Source organism: Pleurodeles waltl, chromosome 5, assembly GCF_031143425.1.
Source record: "Pleurodeles waltl isolate 20211129_DDA chromosome 5, aPleWal1.hap1.20221129, whole genome shotgun sequence".
NCBI classification, from domain to species: Eukaryota; Metazoa; Chordata; class Amphibia; order Caudata; family Salamandridae; genus Pleurodeles; species Pleurodeles waltl.
Window position 1 is genome coordinate 8,300,120 of NC_090444.1, and position 17,476 is coordinate 8,317,595.

Sequence of the window (17,476 nt, forward strand, 5' to 3'; positions counted from 1 at the left end):
ACAAGACTACAGCCCAAGCAGCTGAATGTAATTAAAACAAATTTGGCAGGAAGCTAAATCTTGGAGTCAAGATCATGCTTTTTGTTATTTAGTGTAAATCAGTTCAGTAGTTTTGGAGTCATTGAAAGTAAAAAAATATAGATTTCATTGGAGGAACCTAAGCACAGATCTCATGGTGAGATCTGATTGGCTGTCAGCTCTTTGACCAGGAAGGGCTGGCAGCCATCTTGGGACCAATTTACACAGTAGCACCCATTGAAATGCTTTGTAGCGAATGGCAGGTTTGGAGGGTACAAAATGGAGAACATGTAAAGGGTAATAACAGATTCTAGTTGCAGTATAAATCATTTGTTAATGGTACCATAGTGATTTTAGGAATGGTGGTATGTTCTAAGGTGATTTTACCCTGTGAAAAGCCTTCAGCTGGGATTTCATAAATCGTGTTTGAGAGAAAACTGTTTTCTCATGATTTTCCCATAGAGGTTTTGGAAGGTGATCCAAAAGCTAACATGAGAGCATATTTTCTGTAAATTCACTTTATCTTTCTCAGCCATATGTGATGGAAGCCAGGCATTCAATGTAAGGACTGGAGGCAAGGATTATTCATTACTTTCTTCACTTTTTATTAAACAGCAGTTTAACCCCTTCGCTGCCAGGTCTTTTCCCCCTCCTGTGCCAAGCCTTATTTTGGCTATTTGGGATAGTTCGCACTTAGGTCCCCATAACTTTTTGTCCACATAAGCTATCAACGCCAAATTTGCCTCCTTTTTTTTTCCAACATCCTGGGGATTCTAAAGGTACCCGGAGTTTGTGGATTCCCCTGATGGGGACCGAGGAATTAGCCAAAATACAGCTACAATTTTGAGTTTGGGGGAAAAATGAGAAAAAAGTGCTGCAGAAGAAAGCATCTGGTTATTTTCCTGCAAATGACATCAAAGGAGGGCTTGCCGTGCTAAAACCACCATCTTTCTTAGCTTTCAGGAACAGGCAGACTAGAATCAGAAAACATTTTTCAACACAGTTTTGGCATTTTACTGGGACATACCCAATTTTTCCTATTTTTTGTGCTTTCAACCTTCTGCCAGTTAGCGATAGATATGGGCCTGAAAACAATGGTGGATCCCATAAAACTGTCTCTCTTGTGTGGGTGCCCAAAGCAGTGTCAGCCTAAAAACATTTGAAAAATTGCGCTTATCAACTCACTGTGATATCCCCTCAATCTCTACACGTTTTTTGACCAATCCCTGTTGCAGGCACTTGGCCCACCTACACAAGTGAGGTATAATTTTACTCGGGAGACTGAGGGGAATGCTGGGTGTTAGGAAATTTGTGCTGGCAAGGTGATGCCAGCCAGAAATGTGAGAAAAGCGTGATTTTTTTTTTTTCAAGCTAAATTTGAGGTTTGCAGTGTTCAGACAGCCCCGACTGGATCCCAGGGCCCACCAGGGCAGGCGCTCCCTTCCTCCAGCCTGCTGTACCCTGAGCGGACGAGGCCTGGGAGTCCACCGGGCCCAGGGAGGCTTTCCCTTCTGGTTTGAGTTCAGGGGCCCTGGCCGGGCCTCGGGCCAGGACACTGGCAGGTCCCGGTTTGGGAACCCCCATCCTAGGCTTTGTCCTCCGGCCCTCCATGTGGCAAGGCACCTGGGATGGGGTCCCGGAAGGCCTCCCCTGCGTGGCAGTATGAGGAAAGCCCCAGCTGGGCCCCGGGCCCCCACTGGGTCCTGGGGCAGGCACTCCCTTCTTCCAGCCTGCCGTACCCTCAGGGGCCCAGACCCGGGATACCACCGGACCTAGGGAGGCTTCCCCTGCCAGTTTGGGTTCAGGGGCCCCGGCCGGGCCTCCACCAGGCCCTGGGGCGGGCGCTCCCTTGCTCCAGCCTGCCGTACCCTGAGGGGCCTAGACCTGGGAGTCTACCGGGCCCGGGGAGGCTTCCCCTGCCAGTTTGGCTTCAGGGGCCCGGGCAGGGCCCCCACCGGGCCCTGGGGCCGGTGCTTCCTTCCTCCAGCCTGCCGTACCCTGAGGGGCCCAGACTCAGGAGTCTACCAGGCCCGGGGAGGCTTCCCCTGCCAGTTTGGCTTCAGGGGCCCTGGCCGGGCCACCACCAGGCCATGGGGCGAGCGCTCCCTTTCTCCAGCCTGCCATACCCTAATGGGCCCAGGCCTGGGTGTCCACAGGGGCCCGGGAGACTTCCCCTGCCAGTCCGGGTTCAGGGGCCCTGGTGCGGGTGTTTCCTTGCTCCAGCCTTCTGTACCGTGAGGGGCCCAGACCTGGGAGTCCACCAGGCTTGGGAAGTCTTCCCCTGTCAGTTTGAGTTCAGGGGCCCCACCGGGCCCTGGGGCGGGCTCTCCCTTGCTCCAGCCTGCCGTACCCTGAGGGGCCCAGGCCTGGGAGTCCACTATGCCCGGGGAGGCTTCCCCTGCCAGTTTGAGTTCAGGGGCCCCGGCCGGGCCACCACCAGGCAATGGGGCGGGCGCTCCCTTCCTCCAGCCTGCTATACCCGGCGGGGCCCAGGCCTGGATGTCCACAGGTGCCTGGGGAGGATTCCCCTGCTAGTTCAGGTTCAGGGGCCCCAGCCGGGCCCTGGGGTGGGTACTTCCTTACTCCAGCCTGCCGTACCCTGAGGGGCCCAGACCTGGGAGTCCACCGGGCCCAGGGAGGCTTCCCTTGCCAGTTCGGGTTCAGGGGCCCCGGCCGGCCCCCACCAGGCCATGGGGCGGGCTCTCCCTTCCTCCAGCCTGCCGTACCCCAAGCGGCATGGGCCTGGGAGTCTGCCGGGCCCGGGTAGGCTTCCCCTTCCGGTTTGAGTTCAGTCCCGGGGCGGGAGCCCCTGTACCGGTCTTTGTCCTCTGGCCCACCCCAAAGCCAGGGCTCCTGGGGAGCCTTTACACCCTCGCATCCCGGCCATCATGTCGCTCTGACAACTCGGGTCATGCGTTCCTATTGTGCGTCTAGATGGCCAGACAGCCCCGGATGTCCAGATGGGGGCTCATTTGCTTCCTCAAACCCAGCCAGGGCTCCACGAGGTCACGTGTGTTCTTGCCGATGGTCTCCGCCGTCCCTTGGTGTGCACGGAGTACCTGAAAGGGGGATAGGCTTCCTCTGGATTACTAGGGACAGGCTACTCCGGACCCTCTTGGGGTCCAGTGGTTCCAGGACTGGGCACCGCAAGGGCCTGGGCCAACCCACCCCGCCCTGGGGGCCCGGGTGTGGAGCCGCCTTGCAGCCCTGTCCGATGGGTCGCTCCTCCAAACCTGGCTTCCCACAGAGCTAACTGGCGTCCCAGAGCCTGGAGTGGGTACTCCCATCCTCCAGCCTGCCGCACCCTGGAGGGCCTTGGCGTACACTGGGACAAGGCGCAGGCATACCCTGCTGGTTTGTGTTCAGGGGCCCCAGCCGGGCCGTGGCAGGACCCAGGGTGGGAAACCCTTGCCTGGGCTTTGTCCTCTCTGGGCTTTGTCCTCTGCCCCTGCTGGGTGGCACATAGCCTGGGGTGGGGTCCCGCAGACCCTGGTAGGGGTTTCCTGGCCTGTAAAGAGGCCTCAGGGCCCCGGGTCGGAGCTTGGTTTGGGCCCCCCATGCCTGAGGCCCAGCTGGAGCTTAGAGAACCCAGGCTGCAGAGTCCCCTGCAGGGCCTGGGGTGCGTGCTCCCTTCCTCCAGCCTGCCGTACCCTGGAGGGCCTTGGCGTACGCTGGGCCACGGGAGGCTACCCCTGTTGGTTTGGGTTTAGGGTCCCCGGCTAGGCCCTTGGCCCCAGGCAAGGGCTGTGGCAGGACCCAGGGTGGGAAACCCTTGCCTGGGCTTTGTCCTCTGTCCTGCTGAGTGGCACATAGCCTGGGATGGGGTCCTGCAGGCCCTGGGAGGGGTTTCCTGGTGTGTAAAGAGGCCGCAAGTCCCCGGGTCTGAGGTTAGTTTGGGCCCCCATGCCTGAGGCCCAGTTGCTGCAGTTAAAAAGCTTGTAGTTGGATCTTGGGATCGACCTGGTGGTTTCCTGTGAGGTGAGCAACTGCCTGTCCCAGCCCCTGCCTCTCTGTGTCCCCTTGAAGCTCTTGACTGAGTGTCCTGGGGGTCCGAAGTGTTTACTTTGAAAAAGTTAGTGTTCAAAGCAGGCCGGTGGTCTGAATACTTCAGCTAGGAATAATGGAATAGGACTCCGGTTCTATTTTGTTGGTTTTTGGAACTGGGGCTATAATTAAGAGGGATGGCTGGGGCATTCGCATTGTGCCGCTAGAGGTGAAATTCTTGGACCGGTGCAAGACGAACCAAAGCGAAAGCATTTGCCAAGAATATTTTCATTAATCAAGAACGAAAGTCGGATGTTCGAAGACGATCAGGTACCGTCGTAGTTCCAACCATAAAGGATGCCGACTAGTGATCCGGAGGTGTTGTTCCCGTGACCCGCCGAGCAGCTTCTGAGAAACCAAAGTCTTTGGGTTCCAGGGAGAGTCTGGTTGCAAAGCTGAAACTTAAAGGAACTGATGGAAGGGCACCACCAGGAATGGAGCCTGTGGCTTACTTTGACTCAACCCGGGAAACCTCACCTGGCCCGGGCACGGAAAGGATTGACAGATTGATAGCTCTTTCTTGAATCTGTGGGTGGTGGTGCCTGGCTGTTCTTAGTTGATGGAGCGATTTGTCTGGATAATTCCGATAATGAGCGAGACTCCTCCATGCAAACTAGTTACGCGACCCCCAGTGGTCGGTGTCCAATTTAGAGGAACAAGTGGCATTCAGCCACACAAGATTGAGCAATAACAGGTCTGTGATGCTCTTAGATGCCTGGGCTGCACGTGCGCTACACTGAATGGATCAGCATGTGTCTACCCTTTGCCGACCGGTATGGGTAACCCACTGAACCCCGTTTGTGATAGAGTTTGCAATTATTTGCCATGAACGAGGAATTCCCAGTAAGTGTGGGTCATAAGCTTGTATTGATCAAGTCCCTGCCCTTTGTACACACCGCCCGTCGCTACTACCGATTGGATGGTTTAGTGAGGTCCTTGGATCGGCCCTGCTGGTGTCGGCAACAGCCCTGGTGGAGCATCGACAAAATGATCAAACTTGACTATCTAGAGGAAGTAAAAGTCATAACAAGATTTCCGTAGATGAACCTGCGGAAGGATCATTAATGGCGGAGCGGCCCGAGAGACCGATGGTGCCAGCCTGAAGCCCTTGGCCGCCTCCGAGAATGGAACACCAATAGGCACAGGGCCTGGCTCTCCTCTCGTGCTTCCTGGCTAATGGGGCGGTCCGCAGCCACTGGGGTGCTTGGGAGAGGACTGGGTGTGGGGACGGTTCCTCCGCCTGGGAGGACTTGGCCCTCTTATGCCAGGAGTGGCAAGATGGAAAGCCCCTCCTGAGATGAAACCCACGCTCACCCAGCATGACCCTGGCAGGGAAACGGAATTGAAGTGCCTCCCCGGGCTGGGACCAACCCCCTGAAAGCCCTGCTGCCTGGGCTCTCCCATATCTGATTCCCGGCCTGCCTGGGCTTCAGGTGACTGTAGAGTAGCCCTTCTTGGGTGGCAGGATGGCCTGGATAAGGAGGAGCTGGGGCTGTGAGGGAACCCTGTCTCCCCTCAGTGGGGGTGTGCTGGAGGAGGGGGGCCTCTTCCCTTCTGGTGCCTCTAACCAGGGCAGTGGGTGTGGGTTATCCCCCCAGCCCGCTGGCATGGCTTGGGGCTGCTGCCTTAAGCCAGTGACTCGATATGCAGGAGTTGAGATCTGGTGGCGGATAGCTGGTGTGCAGGTGGGGCGACCCTCCCTTGTTGCTAGGTACCTGGCTTGCCCTGGTCCCGTGTGGCTGGGGTAAGGGTTTGAATACTCGTGTGGTCGCTCCTGGTCCTCTTGGAGGGACCTGTGGTGGTGGGCTGCCTGGTCCCTGTGCTGCTCTGGGAGCCCCCCTTCCTGTGGGAAGGCTCCTGGGCTGAGCACCTGGTGATGTTCTTTGAATCGTGGCGATTGACTCCCAGAGGGGAAGCCTGATGGGGTGCCCAGCCATCTTGCTGTGTGGCTGGCGAACGGGTGGTGCTGCCTTCCTTGTGCCTCTGCTTCACAGCAGGAAACTGAACACTGACACTTTGAACGGACCGTGCTGCCCCTGGTTATGCCCGTGGTTACGTCTGTCTGAGGGTTGCTTGATTGGCAATGGCGCTGGGGCTTTCCCAGGGTGCAGCTGGGGCTGTCGCAGGGTAGCTTTGCTCCCTTTGTTCCCCCCTCCCAGGTCAGACCCCACTGATTGCCTGCAGCAAGAGCCCACCCTGGGTCCTGTCATGGAGGTATGCTGCCAGTGCACCTAGCCTTGCCACCCCGCCTTGGCGGAGTGTGGGCAGGGGACCGGTCTGCCCTGGGGCACCTGGCTGCATGCTGCATGTGGTTGTCTGTGGTTTTCCATGGCTGCCTATGCACACAGCCTTGGGTGCACACCTCTGTGGCTTGTTCCCCCAGACAGGGGGATGGTTGGGCCAACTGCTGGCCTTGGGCTTCATTCCAGGGAAAAGGGTGTGCTGCCCCTGTCCCCTGCAACCCAGGGGATGGTGGTCCTGGCTTCCCCCACTGCTTTGGCATCTGACTATGACCTCAGATCAGGCGTGGCAACCTGCTGAATATAAGCAGATGTGGACAGAAAGGGGCCGCCTCCATCGCCCTTACTGCACCGCATGTTCGTTGGGCACCCCTTGCCAAATCATTTGTAAGTGACCTGATTCTGGTTCAGGGTTTCTTAAGTAGCAGAGCAGCTATCTTGCTGTGATCTATTGAAAGTCGTCCTGACCCAAGCTTTTGTCTCCATCTGTGGGTGCCTGTGTCCCCCCCACCACCACACATGGGGGGGGGGGTGGTCCCTCTGACGCTAGGCCGGTGGGGAGGGAGGGGGCTGTGGGCCCGTGGGAGGCTGCCTCCACCACGTGCCACCCGGCACGGGGGCCTCTCCCTCCCGCCCTGCGCCACCGGGTGCAGGGATGGGGCCACAATCCCTTGCAAGTCAGCAGGACGACCAGAGGGTCAGGGTGGGGCTCCCTGGTCCGCACAAGTCACCCGGAGGCAAGCAGCCTTTCAGAGTGCACGGCTGCTCTTGTCTTTGCCGTGGTGACTGCTGTGGTGCCTGGATCATCCCAAGCCATCTTGTCACCAAGTTGTCCTGGGCCATCTGGTTACTGGGCTGGCCGACCAGATGGTCGGCGGACCGGGCCGCTGGGCTAACTCAAACTTTTGTCTCCACCCAGGGTTCTGTAAGCCCCCACTTTGTGGGGGCTTAATAGTTGAGGGAAATGGGCATGCCCGTGGGGAGAGGGTGTGGGGCAGTCCGGGTTTAAGCTTCCTGGTCTCCCCATGCCTGGGCTCAAGGAAGGTGGAAGGTACCCGCCCAAAGGCAGCACCCTGAGCCCACGGTATGGTGAAGGCAGTCACTACACTGGGCAGGGTGGCTGCAGACCAGAGAGGACTCTTGTGCTACCCCACCAGGTTCAGTCCTAGAAGAGTGTCTAGCCCTGCAGGAAGGCCTCTGACCCATTTCCAGCACCGGTTTTAGTGATAATTTCGACATTTTGAGTTTTTCTGGTTCTAGGGAACAAAGTCACTCCTTCTACCCAGGGCTACGGAGCTCCAAGTCGGGTACGATTTCAGGTTTTTCCCTTAGATGGAGGCGAACAAAAAAAAAAAAACACACCACATGGTCCAAAAGGCATGCAAACACCTTCCCAATGCCAGTTCTGAGCTTTCAGTGCCTATCCAGCCTCCTAGCGCCAGTTTTAGTGATATTTTCATCATTTTGAGTGTTTCCGGTTTGAGGGGGGCAAAGTCACTCCTTCTACCCGGGGTTATGGAGCTCAGAATATGGTAAGATTTCTGTTTTTTCCCTTGGATGGAGGCGAACAAAAAAAAAAAAAAAGAAAAAGAAAACACACACTTCAAGTAGTCCAAAAGATACACAAACTCCTTCCCAGTGTCAGTTCTGAGTCTTCAGTGCCTCTGGCTGGGTCTGGAAGCTATGACTGGGCCTGGCTGGGGAAGCTATGACCGGGCACTGGTTGAGAGCTCCGGCTGGCCGTGGGTGAAAGCTCCACTCCAGTCTGCCAACGTAAATAAACCATTTACAAGTGCTTCTAGGTGCCTAAACCTTATGGGATTCACACAAAACACACCACATATTATTCCCTTAGTGACTAGTTTCCAAAAAGATGTGATGGCAAGGTGTTCGCTATGGAGAGAATATGCATGGACGCTAAAAAGCAAAGATAAACACCAAAACGTTATTGCACACCCACCCACTAGTCCATCTCAGGCATACTGGTTGGATTTGGCATAAGGGTAAGTAAATGGATAAAAAAAAAAAAAAAAAACATTATTGACCAATGACTTTATGAAATAAAATCCCTAAATATCATTGATAAATCAACCATTTACAAGTGCTTTTAGGTAAGTAATCCTTGTAGGAGCCACGTAAAACATCACATATCATTCCCAGCTCTGACGATGTGGGCGCACCGTGCTCGTGTCGAAATCATCAGATCGCCAAGGGGGGCGTCAGGGGTGGCGGCGGAAGGTATTCCGTTGCCATCCCCGGTGGGGACCTGTGGGTGGGTGGCCCACGTGGGAGCACCAGCGCTTTCCCTGTGGGTCGGTCCCAGGATGTAATGGTTGCGTCCTTGGCACAACAGAGCTGCAGCCGAGGACATAACCATTACGTCCTGGGCACAGAAGGGGTTACAAGTATGAGAAAACAATCACTACATTTCCCATGTGTCCCGTAGTGTGGGCAACCGTTAACCAATCATAGTACAGTTGTGTGTGTGTGTTTATATATATATATATGTAAAAGATATTCTTTCCCCTTCATCTTTTTTTCACTACAAGACTCAGATAAGTCCTCCTTTTCTTGACTGTCTCTGGGGATTGTCGGCTTAACTGGGATTAAGAAAGTGATTACTGGTGTTGAACCACTATTAGCGCTGTTATAATTGTCACAGGTGTTTTTTCATTGGCCATTGATATCACATGGGAGGCTCTGGCCTGAGCATGCTTTCTGTATTCACAGCAGGCCCACTAGGTGGTGCTCTTTTGTGCCACTAGCGATTCTCATCGAGCGAATCGCATCCTGAGAGAGCAGCATTTCTTGTGCTTCACAGTTCAGCGGCCTGCAATAGGACATCGACTCTGGAGGCTCAGTTGTCCATTCGCCCTTCCATCGCTCGCTGACTCTGGAAACGCGGTCTGTACTATGGTGGCTGCTCCAACAGGTTACTACACAACTAAGCAGTCCGTGTCTCTTCTCCAAGCCCTTACTCCCCTTTTTTAGTGAGTATAAACCAGTTTGTGCATAAACGTCTGTGTAAGCGCTTCAGAGGCCTTTAATATCTTTATTTCACCCAGTTTCTCTGCATAAATGATTGCTTAAGCACTAAAGAGCACCTGCAAAGGGACTGCCCATATATATTAAGGTTTATTCTGGGCAGTATTTGGAGAGTTCTGCCTATGTGCTCACACCATCCCACTCCTTTAAGGACCTTGAAGAGGAGTGGCCTCCCCAGTGCGGTTTCTCTGCAAGAAAGCGTGGATAGGTTAATGTCATAGGTTTCTGGGGGGTCGGGGTCACAATACGGTGTTGGTGCGGGGTCCTAGCGGACTGTCTGTGACAAATGCACGTAGGGCCCAAACGCGTGATGCAGGGCTCCTGGAAGGCTTTTACTGCTTACGGTAAGCCTTCCATAAGAGTGTGAGCATGCTAAAACATGCACCCTTTTGGATGGTAAGTTTTTCCCAGAGAAAAGACTTGGTCATTCCCAATATTGACCCTGGCAAGGGGTCCTCCAGTAAAGGGGAGGGTCAAACACATGAAGGCGGTTCTGCAGAAGAGGAGCAGGATTCTGGATGCCCTTGGTGCTCCGGCTCGGCCGCCTCCATTTCCATAGAAGGTGAGTTATGCTCCACTGATATGTTCGATCCTGAAGAGATTGATCATCCCAGATCATCAGAGTAGATCCCTGAGCAGAAAGTGGCTGAAAATGTGGCTTGCAAAATCAGGACAAGGAAGTGCGCGCTTGATTTCAAACGGAATGCCCCTATCTTTCCTTAGACGGCAGAGTGGCGCCACCCCAGTCCTTGAGCCTTAGATGTGCATGTTTTTCTCCAAGTACATGAATCACCCTAAAAAGGGGATTGATCGTTCCTGGAGAGCATGCCAAGATAAAATTCTTTATGTCTTGGGACTACTCACCAAAATCATTGAACTCGTTGAAAATTCCATATAAACCTATAGAACCCCTCCCTACCGACTTTGTAGCGGGCTAGGCACACAGAGTGGTGTACCTCTTAGGAAATTGGAACTGTGCCTTTTCATTGAAAGGAGGTGATTTTTGCTAATAAAGATTGATTCCAAACTTGGGAAATTGCCCAAGTCTGAAGCTGGGGCGGTGGCACAGGGCATCCTGTCCGGCTACCCATTTGTGATGGAATTGGGTAAAGCTGTGGCCACCTTTTTGGCACTTGTAAGGCCTATTCTTCAATCAAGAAAATATTCCTGGGGAAGGACTTTTAGTTGGGTCAGAAGAGGTAGGGGCTGTTCCTCCATCCAACCAGATCACCAAAGCTCCTACAGAGGCCAACCCAGAAGGAACAACGGAAAGCATGGCGCACCACCATGGTTGGCAAAGTGCCTTCTTCCCAACCGTGGAGGTGGGAGAGGCAGAACTAGACATGCAGCAAGTGTAGGGGCCAATGCCCCAGAAGGATTTAATGGTAAGGCATATCCTTTCTTTGCCTCAGACTAGGAGGGAACCCCTCACTACTGACATTGTAGCGTGCTGGGCACAGAGTGGTGGGCCTACTGGGAAATGCCAACTGTGCCCTCTCAGTAGAAAGGAGATGATCTTTGCTGATAAAGATTGATCCCAAACTTGGGGAATTGCCCACTTCTGAAGCTGGGACAGTGGCATAGGGTAACCTGTTTGGAGACACCATTGTGAAGGAATTGGGAAAATTAATTGGCACTGTACAAGGCCCAGTCATCAATCAAGAACATTTTCCTGGGGAAGGTTTTTTCCAGGGACGAAAGAGGCAGGTGGCCGCGTCTCCAGCCGACCAGACCACCAAGTCTCCTACAGAGGCCAATCCAAGAAAAACAACGGATGGCATGACGGTCGTCATGGTGCCTTCTTCCCAAATGGTGAGGCAGGAGAGGCAGAACTAGATGTGCAACAAGAGGAGGAGCCAACGACCCAATAGGATTTAGTGGTATGGCATATCCTTTCTTTCCCCTCAAAGACTCGGGCGGAGATTGCTACAGTTTTTTTTCACAAATGAGCTGAAATTAACTCAGATTCTTGGGTGTTAGAAACTGTGCAAGGATTCCACATAGAGTTCTGCAAAACTCCAGAACAGATGGTAAGACCGACTTCGTTGTATTTCTCAGAGGAAGAGACACACCTCATCGATTCAGAGGTAGAGGATCTCTTGCGCAAAGAGGCAATGTGCAGGTTGGTTCTTCAGCCACATGGATTCCTCAGCAATCTAATCCTTGAAAAGAAAAAAGTCAAGGGTTATCGACCAGTAATAAACATGAAACAGTTCTGAGTGGCTGGTTTATTGCACTTCAAAATGGAGGGAATTCGCCTACTTAGGGACCTTCTTTTACAGGGCGATTGGATGGTCTCCCTGGATTTCAAGTATGTGTACCTAACAGTCCCTATTTTCCTGCCTCACTGACGTTTCTGCAGTTTGCTTGGAGGAACCAGATATACAAATTCCAGATGCTACCATTTTGACTGTCATCAGCACTGTGGTGCTACACCAAGCTCCTCCATCTTATGGTGGAAGTCCTCAGGACGAAAGGAGTCAGGTTGATCATCTACTTAGATGATATCCTCATCAAGTATCAGTCCAGGTCAGAACTCTTCTCGCATTTGACCATGACTGCTGCGCTTCTCCTGGACTTGGGGTTTGTGATCAATGGTCAGAAATCGGAATTGAACCCAGTGCAGAGTATGACTTTTCTGGGCTTACCTATCAACTGCAGATCTGCAACCCTGAGCTTTGCCGGAACAGAAGATCCGCAAGATCAAAAAGGAACTGACCAAGGTTTCAAGGGGAGGCAGGATACCCTTACGTCAGCTGGCCTCAATTGTTTTATAGTTGTCATCCTCTATACTTTTTCTGATCCCCTGCAGTACAGGGCATTACAGCGACTAAAAACAATCCATTTACGGAAGGGCCTTACATTATCAGAATTGAATCCCCTGACGCCAGAAGCAACACAAAACTGCAGTGGTGGATAGACCACATGGAATGGGAGAGCGATCTTCAGATCAGCCCCAGATCTGGTAATAAAATTGGATGCCAGCCGCCATGACTGGGGGGGAATGCAGAGAGAGCTCCATGGGTGGAAAATGGATGGAAGAGGAGCTTGCCCTTCACAAACTGTCTGGAGTTCCTGACAGGCTTCTTTACCATTTGCTCCCTGTAAATGGTGGGGGGAGGGGTCAAAAGCTCTGGCGGAACTTGTAAAGTATTTCTGGCACTATTGCCTTCAATGCCAGATATCAGTGACAGCTGAGTAACTACTGGGGGTATAGAACTAAGTTGCAGGCTGGAACTCCAGTTACATCAAGGGCTACAGTGACTGGCAACTACTTCCATTAGTGTTCCTGGATCTGATGGACAGGTGGGGTCTGCGCAGTGTAGATTTATTTGCATCCAGGCTGAACACTCAGCTTCCCCATTGCATCAGTTGGAGACCAGACACTGGAGCCATGGCAATGGATGCGTTTCTCCAAGATTGGACAACAGGGCAACCATACACCTTTCCTCCATTCCTTCTGATTCCCATAGTGGCAGCTCAAGTTCGATGACAGAGGGCAACGATAATCTTGATGACCCAATTTGGAGATCGCAATACTGGTTCCCCTCTGTTAGACTTTTCATCCTTGGCGTGGTCTCCCTTAACTTTTTGCCTCTGTTCCCCAGGTGGTTGATGTGTGCTGGACTCTGATTTTACTGTTTTTGTTACTCTGGGCACTTTACCACTACTACCCAGTGCTAAAGTGCAAGTGCTCCTGTTTAAATTGTATGTAAGTGGTTCATCCATGATTGGCATATTTGAATTACTAGTAAGTCCCTAGTAATGTGCACTAGAGGTGCCAGGGCCTGTAAATCAAATGCTACTAGTGGGCCTGCAGCACTGGTTGTGCCACCCACATAAGTAGCTCTGTAATCATGTCTCAGACCTGCCCCTGCAGTGTCTGTATGTGTATTTTTACACTGTAAATTCAACTTGGCAAGTGTACCCACTTGCTAGGCCTAAACCTTCCCTTTACTTACATGTAAGGCACCCCTAAGGTAGGCCCTAGGTAGCCCCAAGGGCAGGGTGCAGTGTATGGATAAGGTAGGACATATAGTAATGTGGTTTATATGTCCTGACAGTGAAATACTGCCAATTTCGTTTTCACTGTTGCAAGGTCTGTCTCTCTCTCATAGGATAATATGGGGGCTACCTTTAAATATGATTAAAGTGTAGATTCCCCTAGAGAGTAGATGGACATGTGGAGTTTGGGATCCCTGAACTCACAATTTAAAAATACATCTTTTAGTAAAGTTGATTTTAAGATTGTGAGTTTGGAAATGCCACTTTTAGAAAGTGAGCATTTTCTTGCTTAAACCATTCTGTGACTCTGCCTTGTTTGTGGATTCCCTGTCTGGGTCAGTTTGACAGTTGGGTTGTTTTTCACCTCACACCAGACAGTGACACAAAGGGAGCTGGGGTGTGATCTGCATTTCCTGATTAGCCATCTCTGCTAGGAGGGAGGGGTGGAGTGGTCACTCTCATCTGAAAGGACTGTGCCTGCCTCTGACAATGCTGTCTCCAGCCCCCTGGTGTGTGTCTGAGGCCTTGCCTGGGCAAGGCAGGATTTCACAAGAAGGTGTGAGTCCCCTTTGAAGGAAGGTGACTTCAAAGACTAAAATGGGTATAAGAAGGGCACCCAAACTTACAAACTTTAGAAAACACTTCTGGAATCAAGGGGAACCTCTGCCTGGAGAAGAGCTGATCGCTGAGGAACAAGTGCTGCCCTGCCTGTGACTGTGCTTTGTGGAGCTTTCCTGCAGTGCTGCTTCTGCCAGAGTAAGAGGGCAAAGACTGGACTTTGTGTGCCTTCCATCTTGAAGAAGAAATCTCCAAGGGCTTGATGTAGAGCTTGCCTCCTGTTATTGAAGTCTCAGGGATAGCAAAGACTTCTTCCTGCCAGCACCTGGAGTCTCTGGAGAGACCCCTACTCTGCTCTGTGGTGCCCTTCCAGTTCCTGGGACCCTGAAAGGAGAGGCTGGCAGCCTAAGGACAAAAATACACGCACCGAGCGCCGTGCGGAGAAAAGATCGACGCGAATCCGATCGCGGCTGAGAAAACGACGCAACGCCGGTTCCGCAGCTGAGAAACGACGCCGCAGGAAACGCGACCGAAGAATCGACGCCCGGAGCAGGAGAAACGACGCGCAGCATCGCTGACGAAGGCTGAGAGATCGCAACCTACGCCGCGGGACTTTCGGACCGTCGCGTGGCTGGCTGTTTCGACGCGCATCGCCGTGCCGAGTTGTTTTCGACGCATATAACCGTGCAGGGTTATTTTCGACGCGCACAGCCCGTGCGGGGTTATTTTTGACGCAAACCAGGTACATTTACACGCTAGCAGCGCTAGTGTGTTGTTACAACTACCTAAAGACTCTTTTTATTTTAAACCTTTTAAAAATCATAACTTGACTTGTGTATGTTGGATTTTTGTCGTTTTGGTCTTGTTTTGTCTAGATAAATATTTCCTATTTTTCTAAACTGGTGTTGTGTCATTTTGTAGTGTTTCCATTAAGTTACTGTGTGTGTTGGTACAAATACTTTACGCCCAGCACTCTGAGGTTAAGCCTACTGCTCTGCCAAGCTACCAAGGGGGTAAGCAGGGGTTAGCTGAGGGTGATTCTCTTTTATCCTAACTAGAGTGAGGGTCCTTGCTTGAACAGGGGGTAACCTGACTGTCAACCAAAGACCCCATTTCTAACATTGGTGACCAGCGGTCGGGATTTGGACTTGTATTTGTACTTGACATACAGTAATTAAGTGTACACTACTGTTTTTGATCTCAGACCACTACGTGACCACATACTACTAGTCTTGTGATTTTTGTTTTTACTTGGACTGTTTTTCTCTGCATTTAGTTTCTTTTTTTTCGCTGATCCCGGGATTGACCTTGCTGAAACTTCATTTGAGAACTTGCTTTTCTGTTTTTGGAACTGTGCATATTTTTTTAACCTCTCATCATGTCTCAGTCTGGAGATGCCCTAGCTGAAGCTGCTTTTGACTTGGAGAAATTGGAGAGCTACAAGGTGGCTCAGTTGAAGCAGTTTTGTAGTAATGTTGGCTGTCCCATTAAGAGCTCATCCAAGAAGGATGAGCTGCAAAAGGCGCTGAGGGCCTGGGTGACAGCCAAAGCAGCTGAGGGGCACACAGATGAGGAGCCAGAGGGGGAAGAGGAGTTGCAAGTCACTCACACTGATGTAGTGGGTGGGCCTGCTATGTCTCAGGGGAGAATCTCTAGGGCAAGTAGCAGTGTATCCTCCAAGGGTCTGACACCTGAAGAGTTACAGGACAGACAGGCAGAAAGGGAGTACCAATTGGAGCAGAGAAGGCTAGCCCTTGAGGAGAAGAAGATAACAATGGCTCATGAGCTTAGCTTGAAAGAGATAGATCATAGAAGCCAGTCCAGTAAGGATGGTGGCAGCAATTCTACAGTGCAGCCTGAGAGAAGGGTACACATCCCAAAAGACCTTGTGAGGGATTATAAGAGGGAGGATGATATCTACTTGTGGTTCAAGGGTTATGAGTCAGCTCTCCACATGAACCTGGTCCCTGAAGCTCATTGGGGGGCAGCCCTGTGGAAGCATTTTGAGGCAGAGGGGAGGGACACACTGACGGCCTTAGGGGATGCTCAGAGTCTCACCTACCCTGCCATGAAGGAGGCCTTACTTACCAGGTATGGTCTCACCCCTGAGCAGTACAAGGAGAAGTTTAGATCCTACAAGAGAAAGGAATCCCAAACATGGTTGGAATGTGTTGATTCTTGTTGCAGGTCACTGGATGGTTGGGTGAAGGGCAGTAAGGTAAACACGTATGAGGGGCTTTACAATTTAATTGCTTGGGAGCACTTGTACAGTTTATGTTTTCCAGAGCTGCGCCAGCACCTCATTGACAGCAAGCTGACTGACCCCAGGAAGCTTGCACAGGAAGCGGACCGCTGGGAGAGCACCAGGGTCCAAAAGAGGTATGGGGGAGACCACGCCAAGGGTGGGCAGGGTCCCTCTCAGACGAAAGGGGGGGGTAAGGGCAAACAGGATGAGTTCTCTAAAGGGCCCCAAACTGATTCCCAGGGTAAGAATTCCCAACCCCCCAGTGAAAACAAGCCATGGTTCTCCAGAGGGAAGCCAATGGCAGGTGGTCCCCTACGTAAGTGCTATTCATGTAACCAGGTGGGTCATGTGAGGGGGGACCCCAAATGCCCCAAAAGTACACCGGCACCCACTGGTGCACCGTCCCAGGGTTTGGCCAGTGTAGCGCTTGGGGAGGAGTTGGTTTCAGGTGGGTGGGAACCAGCAGAAATGACCCTTGTCTCACTAGGGGACAGTGAGATGGTCCAGAGAAACCTAGTGCCTGATAACACTAAGAAGTACAGGCAATGGGTGACCATCAATGGACAGAGGGTGGAGGCTCTAAGAGACACAGGAGCCAGTGTGACTACAGTGAGGAGTCACCTGGTGTCTGAAGAGCAGATTGATCCCCGGGTACTTCACCAAGTAGTTGCAGTAGACAATTCTGAGCGCCTCTGCAGAGTGGCGCAGGTTCCCTTTGAATGGGGGGGGGTCTCAGGTTCCTGGAAAGTAGCTGTGAGTCCAACCATGCCTGTTGATTGTTTGCTAGGCAACGACCTGGAGGATTCCCCTTGGAAGGAGGTGGAACACAGGTCTCACTTGGAGATGTTGGGTCTGCCTGGGTGGGTATGCGTATCCACCCGGTCTATGGCAGCCAATCAGGGTAGTCAAGAGCCCCTGGAGCCTGAAACAGTGGCCCAGGGGACCGCCAAGAAGAGGAAAGGCAGGAGGCGCGGGAAACCCGCCCCAGAAGTTCCCACGGTCCGGGAGGAGGCAGAGCCTGAGGGTGATGCCCCGGAACCTACAGGGGAACAGGTGGCTGAACTGGGGGAGGTCCCTGAGCTGTCGCAGTGGCAGCAGGAAGGGGGACCCACCAGGGAAGTATTCTGCACAGCGCAGAAGGAATGCCCTACTCTTGAGGGACTGCGGCAGCAGGCTGCAGCCCAGGCGGCTGGCGGAGCGCCAGGTACTCACCTGATTTACTGGGAGGATGGCCTCCTGTATAGTGAGCCTAAGGTTCCTGAGCCGGGGTCAGCTCGTATGCTGGTGGTACCCCAGGGCTTCAGGACCTTCCTACTGGGTT